Source organism: Ochlerotatus camptorhynchus, unplaced genomic scaffold, assembly GCF_037179485.1.
Source record: "Ochlerotatus camptorhynchus isolate MF236.1 unplaced genomic scaffold, CSIRO-AGI_Acam_v1.1 ptg000063l, whole genome shotgun sequence".
Lineage (NCBI taxonomy): Eukaryota > Metazoa > Arthropoda > Insecta > Diptera > Culicidae > Ochlerotatus > Ochlerotatus camptorhynchus.
In genome coordinates, this window is record NW_027040553.1 from 1020830 (window position 1) to 1047284 (window position 26455).

The window sequence follows — 26455 nt, forward strand, 5'->3', positions numbered from 1 at the left end:
ACCATCCTAGAGAAGATAGTTCTCTACCGTGCGTCATTCTGGCAGACGTTTGCCAAAACCAAGTACCCATCATGCTACTCGGGCAATGCTACAATCTGAAAAATTGGAAGGACTCGACCTAAAATGCCCACCGGCGGTAGTAGTAGCAGCAATAGACCTGCAGTAGCTTCCCAGTGTCAGCAGTCGTCGTTAGGGTCAAACTACTTCGTCCATGGTTTATCCAAATGTCGGTCCAGAATCTCGATACTGGTTGCAGTCGTTTGATGATTACCTCCTTCTCGTATCTGCCTGTTGTTCCTTCATATTGTTTATCCTTGGTCATGCTGGAATTGCATATTAATCTCCCTGAAACTGCTGCCGGTTCCGATTGCGTTCAGATTGGCTCTGTTACCTCCGGTGTGGTTACCTTCACAATTCTGTTAGCAGCATCTTTCTTAATGTTGTTGTTGCCATCGGTGACACGAACAGTTGCAAAAGAGCGTAAAGAGACCTCCACAGTCAATCGAATCCGAGTTCAGTCCATAGAATGAGCTGTACGGCTGACTGATTGGTGAACCATCAATCGTACCGGGGTGTTCTGCGGGAGTAACAGCTACGATTGCAGATACATCTGAAGAATGATAGGATCGTTCGGCACCGGGTTCTTGTTGACATCGTACATTGACTCTCGGTCCGGATCCTATCGCCATCGAGTTAATACTTAATTCTAGTTAATTCTGGCCTATTCCGCGGGGCGTGGTGACTCTGAATAGTTTGTTTTGACTTCCCTGAAACTATGGACATCTCTCAAAAGCCGTGTGGACTTTCTGTAGAGGTTCATCCCCCAGAAGGCTAAGGACAAAGAAAGTATCATCGTCAATTATACAATCTCTTATTATGATTGGGGACAATTTCGCTGGAAAATGGCACTGACAAAAAAATCCCTTTCCCCCTTACTTTTAAGTAAACGAAGAAGTAAACCTTAGCAACGATTGGCAAATTTCAGTGTTCACTCGGCTGTCGACAAAAGCCAACCATTGTGTGGTCTTCCTCATTGTTCTTCATCAGCAGTTCTTTCGGTCGATGCGTCGTCGACTTTAGAAAGCAACCGTTTCGTGATGAGTGTGTGAGTGTTGACCACGTTTTGCGTCCATCGCTGCAATGGAAGCGCTTTGCCCCACGATGGCGTAACTGCCATACAATGAAACCACTGGAAGCGGCTCCAGTTCTGATGGAGGAGGCTTTTTGGATAGCGCAAGATAAAGTGTGGCTCTGTAAAGTTAATTCGGTTGAGCCTTACCAAATAAATTAATGAACAAAAACAAAAAACCATTGGCAAAATGTCAACACAAAACAGTGATGCCATTTTATATTATATCTTGTGTCGTACTTGTCATCGTGTGCCATGACGAGCCAATCTGTGTGCCACGATGTGTTTCGGCACAATGTGCAGAGTTGATTACCCCTTGGGTTACATTGACTAACCAGCAGTCACTATCACGACGGGAAAACAACCATCAAAGGAACTTTATGTCATTTGTCAGTGACGTTCATGCGTTATCACAAGGTGAAATTATATCAATAAAGAACAAACATAGTCAACTGTCATACCTAGATGTTCTTTATCTCGATATTTCTCCATATCTCGCTGATTTGTTCAGTCCCTTCTCCTCGATATTCCTCTATATCTCGATACCTCTTTATGTCTACTATCCCTAGGAGCTAGTGAAAGAATCACACTCCATATGAGCTGTTGCAGGCTAAATGACGAGTTGATCTGAAGCGATCTTCTCCTTTCATGCAAATAGCTCTGAGATCGCTCCTCGAATGGCATCTGGATTTATTTTACCAAAACGTGGTTGTTTCGGATGCTGAATATGATTTGATCGTACTGACGGAAACGTGGCTGAATGACCGGATCTATTCATCGCATCTTTTCCGATCACTTTATTCTGTCTTCAAAAACTGACCGATCTCCCCTGGACAGTCAAAAATCACGCGGTGCAGGCGGTTCTGATTGCTGTATTAACGAGACTAAGCAGCTACCTATGTTGCCTACTCCGATTGTTTATACGCCAGACCGATTACGCTGTACGACGACCTCCGCAAAAGCCTCCTTGGTCGAAACCACACCTATGCGCGCTAAAGCGTCAACGTTCAGCCGCCCTCCGAAAGTACTGCAATTCTCGTTAACCGTACTACCAACAATCAATACGAAACTAACGATTTTAAATTGGCTCACTACTTGACTACCCTATTGGTCCCAAGCAAATCGATTAACGCACCACATTTAAGTATATTTAAATTCCAGTACTACACTATGTTTGTTTTGATTCGCTATGAAAGTTTGACAGATAAAATGAGGGGTTAGTGGAATTTCATATGTTTCGAGGGGTGAATCGATTAGCTTGGGACCGAAGAGAGTACCAGAGCTGAGCCAAAAAGTTGAGCCCCTTTTTTTCAAGACCTTCTGGTCTTAGATTTACTTCTATGGTACTACAGATGACTGTTCAATTTCGTTAGTCATTGCGCGTCTTTCAATAAATTAGAGTATGGCATAGCACCATAGCAAAATCTTCACACGAACCCGAAAAGTTTTTGATCGTTTGTTAATTCCAAGCGGAAGGAATCCAGGTTGCCAAAAAGCATTTCTCGCGTCACTTTTCAAAAGGTCCTAAGTAACAAATGTAAACAAATCGAGTTAAGCGATACAAACTATTGCTCTTCTATCATTGTATGTGATACAAAAACACCCATCCAAATTTACTTTCATTTATTTAAGATAATCTTAGGTTAAAAATTGTCCAAGAAATAAGTCTCGCGACACTTTTCAAATAGACCAATGAAACATATCCGCCATTTTGAGAAAATCGAAGTTGAAGTTCGACAGATTATTATTTTAACTGTTTAGAAACAATACCTTTTGCAATACTTTTTAAATATACACAGTGAGTAATAACGTTGAAAATTCAGTAGAAACGGTTAAATCACAATTTTACTTTGAATTTCATACTACAATATAGAAAAAAAAACCACAAGACATGTTGCATTGGACGATTTTTCTCATGACATAATCAATGAGTGTTGCATTGCACGATTTGTTCTACATGATAATAGATTCCCTTTCACAGATTTCAGAGTAGAGTACCTAACTTTAGATTGGCCCCGTCTTTAGAAAATGAGCACCAATCATGTTAGGCAGTCCAAATAACCGAAGTAACAATCATGTACCCATCATTTCAAATTATATATTGACCATTTTTTGACCTATGATTATCTTAAATAAATGAAAGTAAATTTGGATGGGTGTTTTTGTATCACATACAATGACAGAAGAGCAATAGTTTGTATCGCTTAACGCGATTTGTTTACATTTGTTACTTAGGACCAAGGTTGCAAATACTCATTTCAGCTTAAATAATGTTTTTCGGAATAATAAAACGAAAAGATGGTATGATGACATGTTTTACTTGTAACTTACAAGAAGAGGTTACAAAGTATGCGTTTGAAACATAAAACCTGTAAATTTTGCTTTTTGTGAGTCACAATCAGCGATTTGGTGATTGCTGTGTGAGTGAGTGAGTGTGTGAAAAATCGCTGATTGTGACTCTCATGAAGTGAAATAAACAGGTTTAATATGTCAAACACATGCTTTGCAACCTCTTCTTGTATCTTACCAATTCAAAATATGATCATAGCATAATTAAAAAAAAAAACATTGTTTTAGCTGAAATGAGTATTTACAACCTTACTTAGGACCTTTTGAAAAGTGACACCAGACTTCCAAAACAGTAACAGCAGCAATCAATCGGCATAAAGAAGCCGATGAAAATCCACGCTAATGCTCTGGCGACGAAGGCCCCCTTTGGAAGCATTCCCAGCATCGTTCGAGTCGTTTTTTGGGAAAATTCTGGAATTCTCGCGCAACACGATAAAAGGACCTATCATTGTTGATCGATTATCTTCATCGATTTTCTCTTTCGTGAATAACCCGACTGCAAATGAATATCCCATTCAGTGTGTTGTTTCAGGCGCAAGCTAACATCATCTTCTGTCGAACTGTGCTGCGAGCTTAGCGAGAAATTCGTTTATGTTGCCGTGGTAAACCAAAGAGAAAGTCGATGAAGAGAAACGATCAATGTAGATAGGACGTATTGAAAAGTGACGCTAGAATTATATTTTGTTTCCAAACAGGACTGACACCTAATTGGCGTTGACGCCATCGAAAAATTTGCTCTTCCAGCAAATATAGACAGTTTCTTATGGGAATTTTCGTGGAGTGAAAGGATAGTACAAAAACCGCCATGTTTCACGCACAGTCTGACGTTTGCTTACGGATTTTCTCATAGGAGTAAAGAGCTACAGAGTCGCCGTCAACGCCAATGTGTGAAGGTGATAAACGGAGTAAGCCGAGGATTAAAAAGACAGAAAAATCGATGAACGTCGATTGAATTTTGAGGTGAATTGAGCTACTCGAGAATTAATTATATCGTCCGGCCATTTTCCACAGAGATGGCGCTGTTCCGCTGGTAGGAAGTGATAAAAATCCCCATATAGAAATTGAGAGAAGTAGGAATAATTCGCTTTCGGTGCATATTCAGGTCAAAAAATGTTTTTTGTCACCAGATTTGAGAGAGAAAATTCGCTCTCACCAGTTCAATTTCTCAATATGTCAAGCTGAACATTGAATTAGGTCCTAAGTAACATTGATCGATTCTCTTCGTCGACTTTCTCTTTCGTTAATAACTTGAGCACATAACCGTTAAGATGTTTTTTGTGTGCAGAATATGTAAAAAATGAGGGACTTCAGATGTCATTCTAAATGCATATATAGAGGTACCATACATGTTCTGACCGTAATGCCATCTGTTAACAATTAACGGAACTAAGTATATGGATAATTTCTGTTGAGATAACGAACAATCACAGCAACCAGCTGAAACCAAAACCTATCAAAGTAGCCTGTAAAGAACGATTAATAACAATTTGATCCATTCCACTGTTACAATCCATAGGCCGTTCGCAATGCTGTTGTATTTTATAAGGACTGTTTCAATTTGAAACTAGAACAGAAACGCACCTCTCGCAATGCTGAGTTGCAGTTTCATTATTCGAGCACTATTTTGCACCAGATTTGCAACTGCTCGACTATTCTGTTTTATTTCTGAGCGAGTTTGAAACACGAATGGAACTCTGTTTCAAATTTCTGTATGTATTTAAAGATGTTTCGAAGAGATTCACAAAAAAACTCTATGAACTTCATAGAGAACAGTAAACTTTATGGAACTTGATGATTACAAACATCTTTTAGAACTGTTCGTTGCGCTGATCGTGTTGCAGTTTTATTTTTGACAGTTTCAAATTATAGAATTGTCAAGTAGCTTAAAACAATTTTGAAACTCAGCATTGCGAACGGCCTTAGCGATCAGTTGTTTCATTTTTCACGCTCTGCTAACAGGTTATGGGCCCTTAGCAACGTGTAAGTTTTCTCCTGGAGAAGTTTCTAGAAGTTCAAGACCGAAGCCAAACCTGCGATAGGATGGATCTGAAGAATTATACGAAGCTGAACAACGCAAATGATGAAACATGGCAGCAGCTACTGAACCGAGGACGTATGAAGAAGCAGTAAGCGGAGAAGAGAGCGAATCGTGGATAGCTGCGATGGAAAAAGAGATCCAGCCCCTTCAAGATAACTCGACATGGACAGTTGAGGTCCTTCCAGATGGACGAAAGGCGATTGGTTGCAAATGGCTGTACAAGCGGAAATTGGACGAGCATGGAAACGTGACACGCTACAAGGCAAGACTGGTCGCACAAAGTTTTAGTCAGAAGTTCGGTACTGACTACCACCAGGTGTTCGCTCCAGTGGCAAAACAGGTAACATTTCGTTCTTTGCTAACCATTGCCACCCGTCGTCAACTTCTAGTGAAACACGTCGATTTCAAGACGGCCTACCTGTATGGGACGCTTACCGAGGCCGTATACATGCGCCAACCGAATGGATACGAGATTGGGAATCCTACAGAAGTTTGCCATTTGAAGAAAAGCCTCTACGGTCTGAAGCAATCCGGTCGAATTTGGAACCAGACGATTGCTTCAAGAAGCTGGGGTTTCTACAATCAATTGCTGATGCGTGCCTATACGTAAGGACCAAGGGTGAGAAGCATGCGTTTATCCTTCTGTACGTCGACGATATGCTCATCGTGTGTGAGACCGAGGCGGAATATGAAGCGATCCTGAAAGCATTATCGAGGAAGTTCAAAACTACTTCTCTTGGCGATGTGCGGCAGTATCTGGGCATACAGGTGGAGCGGGAAAATGGTGGAAGGTTTCTGCTCAGCCAACAGCGCTACATCCAGCGGCTGGCGTCGCGCTTCGGACTCGAAACGACAAAGCCATCACTTATCCCGATGGACCCCGGCTATCTTCAAGCAAAAGAGGAGGAGTCCAGCAAGCTACCAAACAATACTTCGTACTCCAGTTTGGTTAGTGGTTTGCTCTACATAGCGATCGGTAAGTGCCCCGAATGCAGCAGATTGGACTGAAGCAAAGCGCACTATGCGATATCTCCTAGCGACAAAGCATTTTCGATTGCATTTGGGCGCCAAGAATGTTGACCTGAAGGCTTACGCGGATGCAGATTAGGCAGGCGATCATCGGGACCGTAAATCAAACAGCGGTTTTCTGATTATGTTCGGTGAAGGTGCGATCAGTTGGGCGCCAAGGAGGCTGAGTTTATTGCTGCAGAGGCATGTCAAGAACTTCTCTGGATTCGAAAGCTGATGAAGGATTTCCACAAGCCGGAAACTCAAATCCTGGACAACCAGAGTGCCATCCGACAGTTGGAGTCGGAGAAACTGGAACGCCGGTCCAAATACGTTGACACCAAGCTCCAGTTCACCAAGGATCTTGTTCAACAAAGCATGCTGTCCGTGATCTACTGTCCAACGGAGCATATGGTTGCGGACATGCTCACCAAACCATTGAACAAACTCGAGATATCTGAGCACCTAAATTTACATCAATTTTTCTAAGTGTGTATTATTACAAAAATCTATTGTTCCAGTTGAAAATGTAGTTCATAAAATTGATGACAATAGTGCAATTTTCCAAAAATGTTTATGTGTCTTCCAGAGATATAAATTTCTTTAAATAATTAGCACATTCTTCTGCCAAATTATTATCATTTGGTGTCATATTATTAAAAAAAAACAAACTAAGCACATCGTCAATTTATATTTGGGTTATACCACGTCAAGTAAGCGAGAAAAATTACAAAATTGAAAATGACCTCTTCCGATTTGGACCAACTTTAGAGGAGATAGGGGAAATGACGGCTTCGGCATGCCAGACTATTTTCGGCAACCCAAATTGAAATACTATTTTCACTGGATTTTCTTACGAAAACACTTCGATGAATGCATGCAAACGATTCTTTATGCTTTCAGCTTCAATTTGACTATACTTTTACCACTGAGAAAAGGCAATCTAGCAAGGTTTTCTTGAAATGAAACACATGCACTACAAATCGTAGCTGATTTCGAGTTGCCGATAATAGAACAGCAGATTTACATGCAGTTCAAATGGAACGGTTGCCGAAGAAAAACTGGTTGCCGACAATACTCGCTCTCACTAGAGAAGATTGGAGCTTTGTAAAAGCGTTTCAAAACAGTTTTTGACAATTCTTTCGACTGAAATTGTTAGAGCAGCTGGCAGCAAAAGATTGTAAACAAACCAATACTGCATATATGTGCGTTCCTTAGAGAAAAAAGCTATAGAAAGAAGGTTGCTGCTTAGGTTGCCGAGAATACGTAAATTCCCCTACTTATTCCAGTCCAACTTTTAAAAATCAATTTGTTTGTGCTGATTGGAACTCCCCTCGGTCCAAGTGAGTATTTTCTGTTTTTCGTGGTTTTTGAGTTAGGTAGCACTAGGTACTGTTCTGATAAGAAAATTAGTCTTAATCCAAGGGGCCAAGTCACTTAGAACATTGTGCCGAAATGAGATTCAGCACAGCTAGTGCACATCCATCAGTGCACCTTCGGCACAATCTCGTAGGCATTGGATTGTTTATTAAATAAAATGGAAGTACTGGGCAGTGATGGCATGATCATTAGCAAATTGGTATTTTTTCACTCTCATACGCTCTCAATATCACGCTTGATATTGGAGCAAAATATCATGCTTGATATTGATTTTAAGAGCTCCTTTGATATTGCGAGACTATTCACAACGTGTAAAGTTGAAGCTGAGAGCTGAATCGACGCAAAAATGATTCCGTTGCACCTCGTTTTCTTAGAAAGAGAAGGTATAATAATGCTATCTCTTTTATCTCTTCACCGATGGCAGACACGAAGCGACTGCTACCAGCCGTTAGGGAAGTTTCGGTTGCGTTCGGGTGTAAAGCAAAAATCATGATACTCAACTGCAGTTTGGAGAATTTGCAGCTGGTAAGTTTTGTTACCTTGATATTCCGAGCTGCGATATCACGGCTTACAATATCAACCGCAGTTGTGGGGTTGTTGATTTTTTGTACGAAAATCAAGCGTGATCTTGGGCTTTGGTGAGATTTGATTTTTTGATATTTTTCCAACACTGGTACTGGGAGTCATTTTCATAATCCTCTATATTCGGTCTCCAACAATGTTCTTCATCGGTACCGGCCGCTGATAAACCGTTGCTTTTCACACCACGAAAGGCTAGGTTTCTGGTCTGCCTTTGAGGACATTACAAAACCCAAATACACAGGACTTTTATTATCCAAGAATACAAGAAAATTTTCGCACACCCACCACTTCCCGCGTCATCCTCAATTGGCGCATCATCTACAACCGATCAGATCCGATCAGTTCCCATGGGATAGTAATCACATCCACATTTATGGGAGCATTTTTTCTTCAATGCTATTTTCTTTTTTCGATATTGCATTCCTCCTTGGTTGCCGCTAGACCAATTTATCCTTGCAATTTGAAACCACAAACATTCAAGCTATCAGAAATACCAACCGGTGGAAACCAACGATTTTAAATTGGCTCACTACTTGACTAGTCCCAAGCAAATCAATTAACGTATCCCATTCTAGTCGAAATTCTAGTACTACACTATGTTTGTTTTGATTCACTATGAAAGTTTGACAGATAAAATGAGGGCTTCGTGGATTTTCCTGTGTTTCGAGGGGTGCATCGATTAGCTTGGGACCGAAGAGTGTAAAGTAGAGCACGTTTCTTCTGGACCTTCTGATCTTAGAGTTACATGTATGGAAATACCGGGTTGCCAAATATACCATAATATCCGTATTTTACAAACAATCTTGCTCTATGACCGGCAAAATCGGCACACAATAGGGTTTTCAATACCACCCATACTCACTTGTCCATCATTTCGTTTACCAACCTTTAGAACCAGTGCGTACTTTTGCCACCTCCAAGGGGTATTCAACTCTACACACCTTAATCCATGCCAAGTGATTGCGCTGTGCCGAACAAGGTTTCAATCAAAGTGTGCCTATCAATGTGTCACTATTCCATGAGTTTGGCAACCCCGTGAGTTAGGACTTTTTTTTATTGCGTTTACATTTTTAATTTCTCTGATGGATCAAGGCAAGCATTCAGCTTCTCTTCATTCTCATAAGAGCGTTTTCAGATCGGGAGGTGGAAGAGGAAGTGGAAGTCATCAAATCTGTAAGAAGTTCAACCCGTCCACCAGATTCCGGCTAGATGTCCCGTTGAACTGCTGATTCCTTGCAGATATACAGGAACGAAGGCGTAGCAAAGAACTTTGATAGGTGAGAATTCAATCCCACCCTAGGAGCAACTTCCTCGAGCCAGTTTTTAATAAAGCCTCTAATTAAATTTTCAGTAATGAGCAGGGCCTTACAGTTGACCGATCGGTAGGCCACTCATCGCACTGGGCTCGCTTGATACGAGCTAGTTCAAAAGAAGGATGATGATAGAGATGCATCTGCAAAATGATCGGATTTGGTGACGGGGATGTGCTTGATGTGGATATCCCGTAGAAGCCAATATCAATTGAGACCAATGACTGGCAAGAATATACTAGGGAAAACGCAGGGGAAAATGTTAAAAATTTCCATCCCGGATGATCTTTGGCAAGACCGGTATACGAATCTGGCCGCCCTCTATGATAAGCTGTTTTTATTGATTGATTATTCTGCATTAAAAATATGTAAATGTACCTAAACTCTCGCAGAAAATCATGCTCTGATCCTTCGGAGTACGGTTCGAGGGACAAAATATTTAGCAAAAATGCATTACCCAGCCTCAGCGTAGTCAAAATTTGTCGGATATACAAACAATTTCCTACTCAATTCCTCGATGATACGATAACAGACTTCTTCAAAACTTCCTCCACAGGCGGCTTAATATTTATTTGCGTCCCAACAGCGACCGTGCAAAAATTTGATTTTCATGATCACGGGATCCAACCAGTTTGTACCATAGGTAGCTTTTGACCAACCGTCGGTCGCTGGAGGCGTATCGACAAGACCCTCTCGACCAGCCATGATGTGGATGAACTTGATTGAAGTCAAGCCCGAATAGAAGCTGTAGTGGATGAAATAAGAACCTCAGGGATTTTGGTTGTGAATCGGGTTGAGTTTTGCTAGTTTTAAAGCGATTCACGGTTCAGAGAATACTTACAGATTTTTTTTTCGAGTGATCCTCTAAACCAGTTAGTCGTTCTTAAATTCTTGATTGAATCTACAACAAATTGTCTCACTAGCTTCACTTTTGAGTAAACAAAGTATTTAACCGAATACCTTAGCAACGATTTTCAAAACGTCTACACTCAGCAGTGATGCCGTTTTATATTATATTTTGTGTGTCCTACTTGTCAAAATGGCTCTATCGTGCCGAACAGTGTGCTGTTACCTGAGATTTGTTAAATAATGTTAAAATTTACATCGATTGCATCGAACAATTCGGGTAAGATGAGCAATTGCTTAAGTCTCGCGTAACATTTGAATAGGGCCTATGATCAAAATGTAAACAAACCGATTTTTGATACCATTCTGTAGCACTGGTAATTAGCTACCAGTCGTATAGGAATGTTCCGCATTATCGATAAAAATCATTAAAAATAACTTGATTTTAAAAACGGCCGATCCACGAAATTTTTCCAATCATTCATGCTAAAACGGCCTAACCTAGGGCCTAACATATATTTTTTTCGTTCGATGAGGTTCCATTCATAAGCGAAGCGACGTAGAAGGGCCGATGATTGAAAAATTTCAAATCAAAGCTAGGCCCTACTGCTTGAGGCAGGGCCGATGATTTATTTGACGTTAAGAAAAGGCTTAGCAAAGGGCCTACAATTTATGATGACAAGCACAACGGCTTAACAAAAAGGGCCTAACCATTTAAAGATTCACAAAAAGGCTTATTACTGTGATATTAAATTTTTATCGATTTTCATGTATTTTTGAAAACGTTTCGCATGTTTTGGATGTTGTGTACTGAGATATAGTTACTATTGTTATTGTGAACAATATAAATGCCTAAAATACTTCAATTTATTTATATAGGAATTAAATACTGGCGGTAAAATTTACAATTCATTTTCTGGACTGTTTACATTTTGGACATAGGCCCTTTTCAAATGTTACGCGAGAAGTCTCCACAAGAATGATATCCTTTCCATTCGATGCCGCAAACATTTCTGCAATAGTTCAGTGCATTTGAGTTCATAAGCCTTTCAAAATCCCTTTATCTGCCTGGAATGCTACACTAACAAATTTCTGGCTGCATCATGATGTTTACATCCTACTCTAGTTGCATTACTCCTGAACAAAGAAAACAGATTGTGCACAAATGGTGTCCCGTGAGTGGACTTTCCTTAAGAAAACTGGCTAAGGAGAAGGGTGTGAGCGTTGGAGCAGAACAAACCGCATTACGGAAGTATGAAGAATCATGAACTTTCGAAGATCCTCCAAGACGAGGAAGAAAACCTGGACCCGTTGACCCTGCAATCGACCGAAATATAAGAGATCGTTTTAAGCAGCATCCATCAGCATCAGTGCGAGATGTGGCGAAGACGATCGGTACTTCGGCAACAACTGTCATGCGAACCAAGAAAACATTGGGATTGGAAACCCATTGGAAGCAGAAGCAACCAAAACGAAGCATGGAACAGGATGCATTTGTGAACAGTTTGACTCAATGCTGGGGAAAAATCAGGTTGTATAATCATGGATGCTGAGACATACGTGAAACTCGATTCTCAGACTCTGCCAGGACCGCAGTTCTACACTTCGCCCAAAGGAAAGGATGTTCCTGAATCGGTCAAAGCCAAAAAATTTGGCAAGAATGTCATGGTTTGGCAGGCGATAATGCAGTGTGTAAACATTTCTCGACCATTTATAACGACAGACATATGATCTTGCTTCTTGCCACTATTCAAAGGATTCGCTAGAGTAGTACAAGAACCATAAAGTTGACTTGGCTTTGACAAAGGCAAAGCTTTGAAAACATATTAAACCAGCGGATACAGTTGACAAGAAAGATTGGTCTAAAGTGGTAAAAATGGTAGGCGAAGATACTGTGCAAAAGCTTATGAGCAGTGTCAATCGAAAAGTTAGAAAACTCGGCTACTCTCAATAAAATCCTAATAATTAAATGGCCAACAACTTTACACTAGTTTTATTTAATTCACTAACAAAGTGTATTTATAATTAACGGAACAGTCTATACTCAATAGCCTGATATGGGAAGAGAATGTGAATAATTTTAATTTCGTAAGTGTTGAATGTCATCGAATTCCCGTTCCACCAGCTTTGAGGAACTGATTTCAACCAGATTTAAAAGTCGTAATCTAACGATAACTTCTGAAGGAACGTTCTTTTCGGATATTCCCCAATTTTAGTACCATCTTCTGGGAGATATAGCTCATCCATCTCACGAAACCGGGTGCTAATGCTTACTAATGACTTCATCGTTCCACCTCCGCTCATCGGGAAATCTCAACACGGATCCACTTCGGATAAAATCTTTTCCATCATCAATCCCAAAATTCCACTGCCGAAGAGCAACTGTTTCTTTAAGCCGCCCTCGACTTCGCTTCTAGAGCAGCGAAAAAAAAAATACGGCGCTGAAAGTAAACACTTGTTTCTATCTCTAATATCTTGATCTCATCGCGTCGTCCCTCCAAGGAACATCGATTCGTATCATTGTCGCAATTAATCGTGATGTTTTTTTTTTTTTGATTTACTATGCAACATTAGCACGGCTTCGGAGTTAAGTCAACCAACTTTGTTCGAATAAAGGATGTCTCGCCGTAGGCTGGCTGTGATTCGTTGTCATGGCAAACTACTGAAAAGCTAATCCTACGAGCTCCGCTGCCATTCGGTTCGGACAACGGACGCCATAAAACATAACCAAGATGGTGTTGTTGGCTTAACTCTTCCCTCTTGGAGGAGCATGAAAATTTTCTTCTTCGGGAAATCGATTTTTTTCTTTTTTTTTCTGAATCAAAAAGAAAACTGCACGGAGACAGAATGGTGAAAAATATCCGATTTGGTGCGAGCTTGCATCATAAAGATATTTTATTTATTTTAACATCCCTGCCGACCCCGGTGCGTTTCCCCTCGCTCTCCACCAGCGCATGGCATGGAGATGGTCGTTTTGTTTCAAATTTTTCACGATTTTCTTGCAGACTGAGATTGATGACGATGATGACGATGATGATGATGCTCTTCGATTTTGTGACCAGACGGCGCGCGAATCGGTTTTGGAATCTGTGCTGGTGATGATTTCATCCGTCCAGCGCGATGCGGTAAAAATAGACGGTTGTCATTAGGCGAATCGAAATTGGGATGCGATGTAAACAATCGAATAAATAATGAAATTTGATCATTCCACCAGCGTCGCCTGCTGCGAAGCAGCGTGATATTAAATCATCAAAAACTGTCCCCGCTATAATTTTCAACACGTGCTCCGGAAGCGGATTGTTTGCTTTGGACAAACGGATCGGCTCTTGTAACTTTTCCACCTCCCAATCGAAGAGGCGATCGAGCATATTTCCGAGAACGTAGCGGATGGACATTCCGGAGCGGAAATATTTAGCAACGCTATATTTATGCGGCGTCGCAGTCTTTCGAATGAGCTGACGATGACGATGATGATGGTGCGTCTCCATGCGACCATTTTCCGCCCGCCTGCTGCTTGTGCGTGTGACCGACGCGGTCTCTGTGTTTGAGCGCGAGCGTGTGTGTGTGTGTGTGTGTGCCCGAAAGGAAAGTGATCATAAATTTATGCAGTTTTATGACAGAACGGATGAGGTTGCGCTTGCCATTATTTTTGGAACATTTAGCATTAGGTGACAGCTGGCCCGAACCGAGTGTGGTCGTTAGTCAACCGTCGACGACGAAAACGGATATGTACCGTCGTACCGACGAGTCACATTCACGTACACGCACACACAGCAGCAGATACAGCACTTTGCATAATTCTAGATAGAGCTGGAATTAGGGCCAATGTCGCAATGGGCTCGAACTGAGAAAAATGAATCTGAAGTTTTGAACAAAAATTATTAAATATAATTTAAACTATAAACCTATTCCTAGAAATGAACTGTTCCTAATTATTACATTATTGGTTAGCATTATGGTGAGATAAATAAAAATATTATTATTTTTATTTCAGCTCGAAAAAAATGAAAATATTGCATGCGCCCTTTTGATTTATAGTATCTTGTATCGCCCTGAGGTTATTCGCCCGGCTGCGTTCACAGAAGCTATTTCGCCCCTATGTTTCGCCTGCTAGTTTTTGACATTGTCTGTTTCGCCTCAATGTTTACGTTCTTTTTCCTGATGGTTTGTTACTATCGACCTATTGCAGTTTGTTGGATTCTAGATAAATTCATGTGTTGGGGTGTTTTCGCTTATTTCAATCAGATTAACAATGTTTTCTCTTGATTACCAACCGGTAATTGCAAGGAGTAGTGAAAAGATTCAAATTATATCTTTCGCCTTGTATGGAGAAAATATGTCTGTTTCGCCTCATCTATGTATATGGGAGGAAGCGGCCGTAAGAGCCAACTCAATTTGTAATTAAAAAAAAAGTTGGTTTCGCCCTTATGTTTTTTGCGTTTTTTTAAGAAAGTACATTATTTGTCCAAACATTTTTAGTATCGTTTTATAGCATTTTAATAGTAGTATAACGTGACGTATTAACCTCAGTTTGTTTACACTTGCGACATTCGCCCTTATTCCAGCTCTATCTAGAATTGTTTGACGTTTGCTGAAGGTTGATTCTTTTTTTTCAAACGGAAGACTGACTGACATCGGAATTTGCTGGCTGTCAGTTCGCCAATCGAGATGTTGGGCTTATAGTTGAATGTGGAATGTATAAAATTGTAACAGTTTTTCTGTTAGATTGTTAAAATGAAGTGTTCACTGGCTCAAACAGCTCAACCAACTAGCACGAATTTCAGTTGCTCCTGTGATAGCATGCTGGTAGATCCTGACGCCCTGTTTACATTATGCTGACTACTATTTTAGTACATTAGCATCAACACACACGCTATTTTGAGTCTACCTAGTGACTGAGTAGATCCAGCTCATTATTGCGTCAAATATAATCGACGGTGCAGTACTTGTTCCGGTAGCCGTACTTCAGGATGACCAATTTGTAGATTATGTACGGAAGGTTATATTTTTCAAGGAACTCCCTAGGGATCCAGTGAAGCTTTCATCTATTCACACAATTTTACTTTACTGATTTTTGTTCAATTGATTAAATCATGAACTTTATTCATCTTTAAATAATTGTAAGCATTGATGAAAATTTAATTTTTATAAAAATGAGTAACGTTTACCCAGTTAGCAAACGCCAATATCTGAGCCAGCTCTACTCAGTTTCCGCCGCACGCACGTTTATCCAGATTTGAGTAAATGTAGCTTTACTCATTTTTGGCTGAACTGTGTGATTTTCAACTCAAAAATGAGTAGGCCAAGGAGCAATCAATCCTGCACACTGTGCCGAAACACAGAATGACACACTGTTCGGCACATTAAGGCACACTTTGTCAAGTAGGACACAAAGAATATAATATAAAACGGCATCACTGTTCAGTGTTGACGTTTTGCCAATTGTTGCTAAAGTTTACTACTCGGTTCAATACTTTGTTTACTAGCATATGGACCTACTGAGAGTGTGTTATACATAAAACTGGATTGGATTCAATCAAGAATTTAAAAACGATACCGGTGTTGAAGATCGTTCGAAAAATTCTGTAAGTATTGTCTGAATCGTGAATCTCTTCAAACCTAGCAAAACTAAGTCCGTCTCTTCCGAATCACAGCAAAAATCTCAGCGAATCGTGTTTTCATCTAGAACAGCTTTTATGCGGCCCTCACTTCAGTCGAGTTCCTCTACACAATGGCCGATCCAGAGCGTCTGGTCGATACGGCTGCACAGTGGTACAGAATGCAGATTTAGCTGGAATGATATGTTTTGAGCCTGAAATTGAAACTTTAGACTAAAAGTCTCTTCTACAAAGTTGTTCCTTATAAATAGGCCCTCATTTTTATGACAATGAATTCTAGGGTGGTAATATGACTTTTTTGTATCTCTTAAATTGGCCGATTTAGAGCTATTTTCTTGAATTGAGTTAGGGTGACTCTTAAAAAAACAGTTTTTTTGCTCTGTTTTTCTTATTTCGAATTTCTCAGCAACAGTGTCTTGAGATAACTTTTAGATCTTGAGAAGGCGCAAATTTTTGCTGCACAAAACTTGTCAATATCTTTCGCCGATCAAGAGTTATTGACGTTGGTATACTAAAAATATGCACTTTTCAAATGGTAATATCTCTGGTTGGGGCAAACAAAAAAAAATGTTTTTTGGCAGCATTTAAAAGGGCGTATGTTATTCTCAATAACATGAAAAAATTGTAGGTATGTTATTTTTTAAACTCGTATAAAATCAATTTGAATTTATTCATATTTTTTACTATATTTGAGTTTATCTTTTTTATTAGAAGAGATACAGGCAACAATTCCAGCTGTAAAACATTCGTCTTAAAGAGTTTTAAAAGTCTCTAGAAGATAACTTTCATGAGAATTTTCAAATAAAAAAGTTATTGCTAAAAAACTATTTTTTCCAGGAACACCCTAAGTCAACTCCGAAAAATTACTCTAAAATGAGAACGTTAAGAGATAGAAAAAAATTTTCTTCGACAAAGTTGCTTGCAAGTAACTTAACTACAACTTTTTCGAACAACACATGTTTATATTTTGTAAAACAAAAAAGTTAGTTTTAAAAATTCCCTAATTTGAGGACCACCCTGACGTCTGCAAACACCAAAAGAAGGGAATTTTTAAGAACAAAAACATCTTCGGAGACACTAAATGTCCAGATATTGAAACAAATGTACTAGCACATTTTATATAAATTTGTCATTAGAGTGGTCCTGTGAAATCCATCTTTTGCGAATAACTTTTTTATTTGAAATTTATCATGAAAGCCATCTTCTACAGACTTTTAAAACTCTTTAAGACGAATGTTTTATAGCTGAATTTGTTGCCTGTATCTCTTCTAATAAAAAATATATACTCAAATATAGTAAAAAATATGAATAAATTCAAATTGATTTTATACGAGTTTAAAAAATAACATACCTCCATTTTTTTCATATTATTGAGAATAATATACACCCTTTCAAATGCCGCAAAAAAATTTTTTTTTTGTTTGCCCCAACCAGAGATATTAACATTTGAAAAGTGCATATTTTTAGTATAAAAACGTCAATAACTCTTGATCGGCGAAAGATATTGACAAGCTTTGTGCAGCAAAAATTTGCGCCTTCTTAAGATCTAAAAGTTATCTCGAGACATCTTTGCTGAAAAATTCGAAATAAGAAAAATAGAGCAAAAAAACTGTTTTTTTAAGAGCCACCATAACTCAATTCAAGAAAATAGCTCTAAATCGGCCAATTTAAGAGATACAAAAAAGTTATTTTCAAAAAAGTTGCTTAAAATTAGCTCAGCTATAACTTTGCCGAAGATTGTATACCTTAATTTATTCAAACAAAAAAGTTAGATTTTTGATTTTAATGATAATAGGAACCACCCTAGAATTCATTGTCATAAAAATGAGGGCCTAACTATAAGGAACAACTTTGTAGAAGAGACTTTTAGTCTAAAGTTTCAATTTCAGGCTCAAAACATATCATTCCAGCTAAATCTGCATTCTGGACCACTGTGGGCTGTCAAAACGGCTGCAACGGGTTACCTCTAGAGACGATTCGTTTTCGATTGAGGATGGCACATTAACAATTTTGTCATGAAGAATGAGCAAGATTATCATACGGGGCGTGTGTTTTTCCATAAAAGTCAAGGGGTGGTCATTCTACACACTTACATTTTGCCGAGGGAGGCGACACACCTAAACAAATCTCACACTAGCGATTTAATCTTCGAAAAATCTTCTTTCAAATCTCGCATCTACTCGTATCGTGCATCATCTATTTGCAGGAAATTTTTCAGAATCGCCATCAGTCTTCTTTCGATCTACTCAGCGTGCACGCAGCTAGCCACATTCATGCATCGTATTTTGCCTACTTTTTCTCAGTGTGCCAGAGGCAATCTTGAGAGCGCCAGTCATCATACTGACTTTGATTGCTTGTAAATAATCGCATTCTTGGCAACCCGGTTAATCTGACAAATCAAATGCTTCGTTTTGAAAGCGAAGAAACAACACAACAAGCAGTGGAAGCCAAACCAAGACAATAAATTCAGAGGCACTCCAACTGAACAAACTGGCCCGACCAGAGGATCTCCTCAAGAAGGCGATGGAGTCCAACCGACCAGAGGGGGACGACTCTATCTACGATGCAGGAAATATTGTGTTTGCTGTTGCTAGCTGCGCGTACGCTGAGTAGATAGAAAGAAGTTTTATCCCGATTTTGAAGATTTCCTGCAAAAAGATGATACATCGCACGTAGATCCGAGGAATGAAAGAAGATTTTTCGAAGATTTATTCGCTAGTGTGAGATTTTTTGAGCATCTAGAATTGAGATTTAGATGTGTCACCCCCCTCGATCCGACCACTGTTTGACAAAGGCCTCGGTAAAAGGATTATCAAATAAGGCATTTGATTGAATTTTAATTCAACAGCCACCGGGCCAAGCTGCTGCTGTTGAAACACGGATGCACGGTTTGAGGAGTCCAATGCAAGGGGTTATCACTCTACACACTTATTTTGTGCCAATTTTTTTCTCAGTGTGTGTCACGCTATGTCGAGAGTGTTAGTCATCGGACTGACTTTGTTTGTGAATAATTGTATGTTTGGCAACCCGGTGTTTTGACAGTTCAAATGTTTTGTTTTGCTTGCTGCAATGTTGCAAACCGAAAACGAGCGTATATAGAAATATCGGGAGTACACCGATCGGAACTGAGACATGGAACTGGAAAGCCAATTGTGACCGACGCCGGAAGAGAATACTGTCAATTTAGTTTTTTTTGGGGGAATCCATCAGCATCGAAAAGTGGTGGGAACCAACCAGCCGAGGACAATGAAGTAGTTGAGTAGGTGGATTCCGCCGTCGCTGACAAATCACTCAACCTGGTCCCTGAACCAAACGTATCCAGTGGCATATTCAGTTCGATCATCGTCAGTTCCGTACCGGGAAATCTGCTCTACCTGTAAAGCAACAGTGAAATTAAGCCAACGTTTCCAATTCGGCCAGTTGCAATGCGTTGAAATCGGTCGCCTCGGCAGGTGCCGCGTGGACGGTAAAGGAAACTCTTCCACATTGGAAGATTGCCTGAACATTGTTTATTGTGAGCTCAGAGGCAAAAACAATATACACACTTAAATTTTTTCGCCGAGATTCCAACAGCCGAGCAGTTCTGCAATATATTTTGCTGAGATTCAGTAAAACATTTGCCGAGACTCAGCTAACAAATAACATTTTGCCGAGATATCAGCTAACAAACAGATATTTTGAAGAGATATCAGCAAAAGTAAATGCCGAGGTAATTGGCTGTTGGAGATTTTACCGAGCTAGATTAAGTGTGTAGCTGAAAGTCCTTCGAAGGAAAAACACTTCTCATCGGAGGACATAAATCCAGTCTTGATGAAGAACTCATCCGCTGAGTGCTCCTCCGACGGTCACAACTCCCCGGTATGTCAAAACGTACGAGCTGCCGAAGGGAATGGTCACGTCAACGCCAGATCAACATAAACGACATTCGACCGTTGGAACGCTTCCGATTCCGTGTTGACCACGCAGGTCGATCTATCCGGATGGTAAGTAGCGCGGGGAAGCGATTCACTACGAACGTGATCGATATACTGTACACCATTTCGAATCAGACGCTTCCCTGCGGGAGGAAGGTCTACTGCATCTGGGTAAGCCGGGATGTGCAGTGAAAAGAGTGCCGGATCGCAGTGGGAAGCTACACACCAAGAAGCTATTCGCTTCCCCGGCTAACCACCACAAAGGATCTGGTAAACACCCGCCGTCCAGACTGCGGTGGCTCAGCCAATAGAGCTAGTCTCGCCACCGCAGTTAATCGTCAATCAGGACGAAACAGGCAGTAGCGAAGGTGCGTTAGCCTGGTTAGCTCACTCATAGTCACCACCGTCGCTGGGAGGCTTACAAGCCAGACTCACCCTCTCAACTAAAAGTCAAGCACAGCTGCTAAGCAGCCAAAGAAGAAGAAGAAGAAGAAAAGGAAGAAGAATAAGAAGAAGGAGAAGAAGAAGACTAGACGCCGACTTGAACCGCAACCTACAAGAACCGTCGCCTTCATCGTCGTCAAAGGGCCCAACCAAGATCATCAGCAGCAGCAAGGTAACAGAAGCAAAGGTAGTTAATACACGTCAAAAATTTGATTCCTTCTTGTTGTTTTGTTGTTTCACCCTAATCCGATCGACTTTGGGGGAAGTACCCTTGCTCGAGGCCGCCCCGCCGGTGCAAATCGGGTCAGCTATACGCTGGCAGGTAACCCGCATAAACGCGAACCATAAATTGACCTTACCTAAAATGATTAAAAATTGTTTATAATCGCTGCTAAACTTTAACTGAAATGGTTATGGAACTTTACATGAACGTTTAATGATAAAGTTTCAACCTTATGTATTATGGTTTTTTGGAACTGGACCTTACAAATAATGGGTTGTTAAGAACCATTACCATTCCAAATTCTTGTTTTCTCCATACATTTTCAGAAACAGAACTATATTAGAACGTTTTTACTTATGATTTGAGAACATTAATCGTAATGGTTATGGTAGTCAGTAAGGTCCATTAATGGTTTTGTATTATCGCTCAACTTTACGTGGAATATATCGTGAATTGGTAATCAGTAAATTACAGGCAACCAATTCTCTTTCCGAAAATGTATGGAGAAAACAAGAATTTGGAACGGTAATGGTTCTTAACAACCCATTATTTGTAAGGTCCAGTTCAAAAAAACCATAATACATAAGGTTGAAACTTTATCATTAAACGTTCATGTAAAGTTCCATAACCATTTCAGTTAAAGTTTAGCGGGGATTATAAACAATTTTTAACCATTTTAGGTAAGGTCAATTTATGGTTCGCGTTTATGCGGGAAGCCGTATCTTACAACTACAAAGTTCACTAAACTTCTATAGATTTCGCTGAAGTTCTACAAAACTCTCTGCATTTCTACGAAGTTCACTGAAGTGCGTCGAAGTCCGCGGAGCCTCTAAAAAGTAAGCTGAACATCTTCAAAATTTGCTACAAAGTTTCTTAAGCTTCTATGTAGTTCCCTGAATATCTACGAAGCTCGCTGAAGTAATGCGAAGTTTCTTGAAGTTCTACAACGTTCCCTGAACTTACGAAGTTCCCTTAAATTAAATGATGATCCTTTAACTTCTCTTAACTTCTGTAAAGACTCTAAAGTCTGAACACAGACACCCCGATAACAAATTCACGTCCTTGTGGATTAAGATTAAAAAAATACCCAGTATCCTTGAATGGAACACTAAGACTCGAATAATATTAATGTCAAAAGGAGCCAGAATCAAGCTGTCACGAACCGTCATTGAGAGCCAAGCAGTTTGATGATGCTTGTCTTACAGTTAAACAAGATTACACAAGGCGGTATTGAATTCTTGCGTAAATTAATTTATGACAAACTGCCGTTTCCAGCCATCTTATTCAATGGGACATCGTTTTTTTTTAAATTCATTCATTGAATATACAAAAATCAGAAAGATACTATTAACCAAGTTTTTTGTCAAAATATTTAGTGGAATAATAAAATACAGAACAGAAAAGTACATTTTCTCACTGCACACTGGACAATCTCAAACAATCACTACAAGCTCAAAGCAAAACAGGCTATTTTACTACGCCTATTTTGATTTGATTTCAATGGCACAAATTTTCATGACAAGAAGCTAAAACCTAAGAGGAAGAGGAGACAATAGGGGGACTTTTATGAACCAATTTTCTGTCAAACGCGAATTTTTACAACAGGGAATCTATTTTCTTGTATTTTGACTGTCGACTGCGTCGCCCATAATGAAATAGTTTTTGCACGGTCGTTTTCGCAAGAGAAGAAGAACTTGTCACAGACAAAAAAAAGCCCAGTTGTCCCCTAAATACATAAATCCGTGCGCACTATCGGCTTCTCCCGCCTAGACTTAAGGCCCAAGCGCAATGACAGCGGAAGCGGAACGGCAGCGGAAAAACCCGATCTTAGTAAACCTACTTGTCGGATTGAAAACTAGTTCAAAGAGAGGTAGTAGAGAGAAGCGGATTCAAAACAAACTGCCTTGGCAACCTATGCAAAGGTGATTTCTAGCAACACTGCCAAGATAGGGGCTGCTCGATTGGCTCAAAACCAACCGGCCCGCTCCTCTCTTATACTGTGGACTCCAAGTTTAGAAGTGTTGGAGATTTTGAAATTCCATCTTTTCTTGAATTCCTGAAAATGTATGTCCGAGATTTTGGCTATCTGGAGCTGGGATTTTTGACGATCGCAAATCCGCAATCAACTCAACTATCTTGCAAATGATAGACATTTGAATCATCAATTCTGAATCACCTTTCTAAGAAACCAGCAGTTCAGATCGGCAAAAAAGCTGTTGCACTAAACCGTTGCCAACTGCCGTGCCATGTGCTTCAGTCCTGACCGGTCCAAACTCGCTTCCGACATACGAATTCCTGAACGTCACGTTTCTCGCCGCCTACCTCGCTCCTGCAACGGGGGAATTGACGATAAAGATGAAAACGTTCAGAAATCAATTAGTGTGTCGCAAGAAAGAAATCTCCTGGCAATCCTCTCCGGGTGTTTAAAATAAATGTCTCCGTGTGTGCCACATGTCGTCACAATCGTTCGGTTCCTGCCAAGATACGCTTGCGCGTCGTCGTCCCGTTCCAACAGGTGCCATCGTCGTCTTGGTGGACACTCTTACTGGGTACGCAAATTTCTTCCATCTCTCTACCAAAATAGGTGGGTGATGATCATCATCACGATCGCAAGCCACCACCACCATTGCAATGGCTGAGCGAACCGATCTACTGCGATCTCATCTTCCATACGTATCTTGCTCTGGCATGTCAAAGCAAGGTTTTGGAGGTGACCTGACTCAATCTTTGGGTTTGCGCTAGAAACGTACCCCATTGACCACGTGACTCACACGCAGCAGTGTCGGGACGGGAACAGACAAAGTTTAGCATATCCGCTGGAAGTACCTACGGCACAAGAAAATCTTCCAGCCACCAGCGATGACGATCGGCGGTCTCTTTTTGATTTTGATTTCACCGCAGTCCAGCCAGCAGCAGCAGCGACAGTGTCTCAAAGGTGACCGCACCCCGGGATGTAAAACTAATAAAAATAGCTTTAATCTCCTACCAAACAGCTGCAATTTTCAATGTCGCCGGTGCTGATGCTGCAGGCAAGCAAACAAGCGGAAGAAAGCAAATATTTAGGCAGAAAAAAAAATCGGGAAAACGTCAGCGACGTGCATTAAATTCCATTGGCCGTTGACGTAAGACGAAACAACTACAGGACCGCACTGCTAAGAGCCATCCAGAGTGTGGGCAGCGAATCTCTGTTTGGAAATAGTTCGAATTATGACACACACACGTTGAGCCCGGTGAATTATTTGACGGAAGAAATCACGTGAAAAACCGTGGCCAAATGACCAGAGTTGATTCACCGCTTGCCGTCCTGCTCGGGTGATCCAGGAGTCATGCGTCATCCTGGGATGGGAAATAGTTGGTTTATTTTTATAAGTTCTGGCGAGGAAAAACGAATCTAATACTGCAACGCAATTGACTCATTCTCGGTCAAAGTTTGAGAACTCAATTTATGTGAAAAATGAAACATTCACTTGCAATTGGAAGGATTTTTGAGCAAAGCTGACCAATCAGCAACATTGCCAGTTTTATCAATGAATGTCCAATGGATATCTAGTGGCTGAATCAGAAACTGAACAAACAAATTTATAGATTTATGCCTTACATGAATTTGTGAATAAATTTAAGCTTCCAAGCTTTGTTTACGTCAAAATGATTCAAATAAGCTTGATTCGGCCTTCTCCGATTGGAAACCTTGCGTAATTGTTTGTTTTGGGAAATGATTGCGTCAAATTGGTTCCCAAGGAGATGAATCCGGCCAATACTCCGGAACTAAGGCCAGTTGAGGAATACTAAGGCCAGTTGAGGAATTTGGGAGCCAAACTAGTGGGAACAAGGTTCGTGCAAAATATAATGGGAACAATGGTCTTACAATAAGCATAATACCTACTAATGTATAGCTGTTACATTGAACTTTGAAAAACAAAACGCAGTTTTAAACCCCAACAAGATTTTTGTGTCCGGATTTTTTCATGTTCAACCTTTATGTCTAGGATGAGCTGGGCCGAATACTCGCGGCTTACCCGAGGTTAGAGGGGTACATTGTCGAAGGATAAAGTTATCTGATCTTCATCAAAAGGCATTCTCTGCTTAATCGTCAAACAGTTCAGTTCGAAAAGTTTGTGGCGGTAGTGGGTAGCATGGTCACTTTTATGTAAATATAATTTAAGAATCACAAAGTATTATTTTGAATTTATAATTTGTTTTGCCATCTATTTTTGTATTTAAATATTAATTATCGTTCACGTTATATGTTTACCAATTACATTTATTCATTTTGTAGAATAATTACACGTTCACTTAAGTTAAACTGAAATCACTATTACAAATGAAACGTATTGTAAATCCGCATAAAAACGAAACGCTTGCATACAAGCTGCCTTCCAAAATTTAATTTTAACCGCTACTGGAAACGTTCACTGGTTTGTGAGACTCATTGTAAAGTCCAAGGTTCGAATCCAAACCAGATTGAAGGGAGGCATATTAATCAAACGGTTTGAGCGAGAAAGAGATAGAGTTTCAATCGGCTCAGTAGTTGATGAGATTTGTCCCTTAAAAAGGTCGTTAATTACTTCGGTAATTGACGTACTTCCGGCCACGAAGACTATGATCACGATTTCATCTGAGGATTTTTGGAACGTCCACTCGTCCATTTTGACCTGGACCGTGGAAGAGGCGAGAGTGCGTGAAATAGTTCTTGTGTCGCGGTGTGTTTAAATTGCCTGAAAGTTCAGCAGTTTGCGTTCGTATAGAGAAAAGCCGTTCGACGGCTTTTTATTTAGGATTCGCTTCTAGCGATACACGGCCGAAGCTCGGCACACCGCATCTTTAGTAAGACGCTACTCTCGACCCCACGCTTCTGCGTCAAGAGTCCCGGATTGAGGGGAAAGCAGAAAGAGAACAAATCGTTCTGACAGAGCGGCCATTTCGCCATTCCCGCCACACGTGTAAAAACACTGACGTTCCCCAACGTCGTCTGCAGCGCCGATCCATTTCGATGCGAGTTCAGTACCAGTTTCCAGAGACAAACCATCGACTGGAAAACTCCGCAGCATCATCGTCGATCGCCGCATTTCGGGCGATAGCCACAATACCGCCGCAAATCAGCCGGTATCTGCTTTGCCGATCAATTCGCCGGGCAGCTGTTTCGGTATCGTGAGTAAGACAAACAATTAAGGTTCAACAAACCATCATTGTTTTTTCAATCATCATCAAAAAATCAAAAGCAGTTTTTTCGTTGAAATTCAAAATTCTACCAACGAAAATGTCATCATTGCATTCTACTGGCCTACCGGAACACAGTGATGACATTTTCATTGGCTGAATTTTGAATTTGAACGAAAAAACTGCTTTTGATGATTGAAAATTCAATGATGGTTTGTTGAATCAACCAAACTATGCGCATGCGTTAACTACACCACACACACCACGAAAGAAGAGCTCGTTGAGCGAAAATAGCTAGCGATAACTAGAATAAATCCGCACGCTGTAGGGAAACTAGATTGATGAATTTACGTTACGGTCGACCAGCAGATGGAAATGATGAGAAAATGATAATGACGTTTTGCTACCTGTCAAATCGTATGGAATATTTTTTAGTACATCATCACTTTTGTGGTTT

General features: G+C 40.4%; 1 protein-coding gene across 5 annotated transcripts in view; it reads right to left on the reverse strand.

Moving 5' to 3' along the window:
* The window catches only part of cher (filamin-A), a 313136-nt gene that overhangs the window by 37418 nt on the left and 249263 nt on the right, over positions 1 to 26455 (reverse strand). The gene's annotated exons all lie outside the window — the stretch shown is intronic.